The sequence below is a fragment of the Pteropus vampyrus genome, unplaced genomic scaffold (assembly GCF_000151845.1).
Source record: "Pteropus vampyrus isolate Shadow unplaced genomic scaffold, Pvam_2.0 Scaffold52, whole genome shotgun sequence".
In the NCBI taxonomy this organism is placed as follows: Eukaryota; Metazoa; Chordata; class Mammalia; order Chiroptera; family Pteropodidae; genus Pteropus; species Pteropus vampyrus.
The window spans coordinates 262,673-264,067 of record NW_011888833.1 but is presented as its reverse complement, the minus strand read 5'-3'; the positions used below and the strand labels follow the sequence as shown (position 1 = coordinate 264,067).

At 59.5% G+C, this 1,395-nt stretch overlaps 1 long non-coding RNA gene across 1 annotated transcript in view; it reads right to left on the bottom strand.

The window, feature by feature from the left end:
• LOC111739644 overlaps positions 1-485 on the bottom strand; it is a 3,445-nt gene extending 2,960 nt beyond the window's left edge. The window contains exon 1 of the long non-coding RNA XR_002780327.1: positions 252-485. This is a non-coding gene — a long non-coding RNA (uncharacterized LOC111739644). The remainder of the gene's footprint in view (positions 1-251) is intronic.
• Positions 486-1,395: the final 910 nt, after the last annotated feature.

Below are 1,395 nucleotides of genomic sequence, written 5' to 3'. Positions count from 1 at the left end.
AAGTCATTGGCGGTCACTGGCAAAACCTCTCCTCGACCTAACTCTAGCCAGGCTCTGCGGGGCCCGCTTGACCGCTGGGCCTCGGCCCTGGTCCCCGTCCCTGGCCTGCCAAGCACCCTCAGTCAGCTGAGCGAGGGTTCTGCACCCCTCCCGCTCTCCCACCCTCGGCATCTGATCCAGTGCCTCATCTCGCCCTGGGCACCTGGTCCCCTGGCCTAGACACCTGGTTCCCCCCGTCCCCGCCCACCTACCTTCAGCAAGAATCCCATCAGGTCGGTTCAGCAAGAACCCTCCTGCCCTGCTGTCCCCTCCTGGGATCCATCTGCCCCCTCCCTGTCCCCTCACTCTGCCCGTGGGTTAGAAGTCACCATGGTCCTTGGACTGCGGGTCGAGCCCGGCCTCTCCTGCATTGCCGCCATCCTGACGCCATTTGTGACAGTCCCGAATAAAGTCTTCGTCACCTTCTCAGCAGAAGTCGGGGCGATTGTTCCTCGGACCCAGCTGCTGCGAAGGTGGAATGCTTCGCACGCTGTGGAAACAAACGAACAGGAGGCCCCGACCTCGTCTGGGAAGGCTAAGGGGGGGCCTGCCCGAGGAGGCCGTGCTGCAGCCAAGCTCTCACACCTCACGAGGTGGAAGACAGACGACAAAAAATGTCTAGAACTTAGACGTAGAGCACGAGAGGGACGAAGTGACAGTTCGCGTCAAATGGCAGCATTGCAGGAAAGGCCCAGGCAAGGAAAATATTGTTCCCGAGAGCAGCGGTCCCCGACCTTTTGGGCACCAGGGACCGGGGGGCTCCTATGAGAATCTGATGCCCGAGGATCTGAGGCGGGGCCGAGGCGGTGATGCTGGCGCTGGGGAGCGGCTGCGAATGCAGACGAAGCTTCGCTCACCGCTCACCTCCTGCTGTGCGGCCCGGTTCCTAACAGGCCTCAGACCAGTACTGGTCCACGGCCCGGGGGTTGGGGACTCCTGGAAGGGATACACCTGATTCGGCCTGTGGGACAATCCCTTGTTTTGTTTCGAGTGTAGCATACCATTCCCTTCCTGAGAGGACATATAACTAACTACCTGTCCCATAAATGATCTTGGAGCCAGTGACATCGTGCCACTGGCTCCCTCGTCTGTGAGGAAAATAGCTTTTTAGCATACATTTGTATGAGTGTCACACTTTTAAAAATTATTTAAAATCCTCCTTGGGCGGGGTGGGTGGAGGGGGTCGGACAGGTGTAGTTGGTACTTAGGCCCTGGGCTTTGAGGAAACTTGGGGAGACCTGGGAAGGGAGTCGTCATGCTCATGAGTGAACGGGTACGTCACTGAAGCATCTGCCCAGCAAGGTGTCTTGTGGCTAGGCCACACCGTCCCCTACTCAGTGGCGGGGGGCGGGGCGG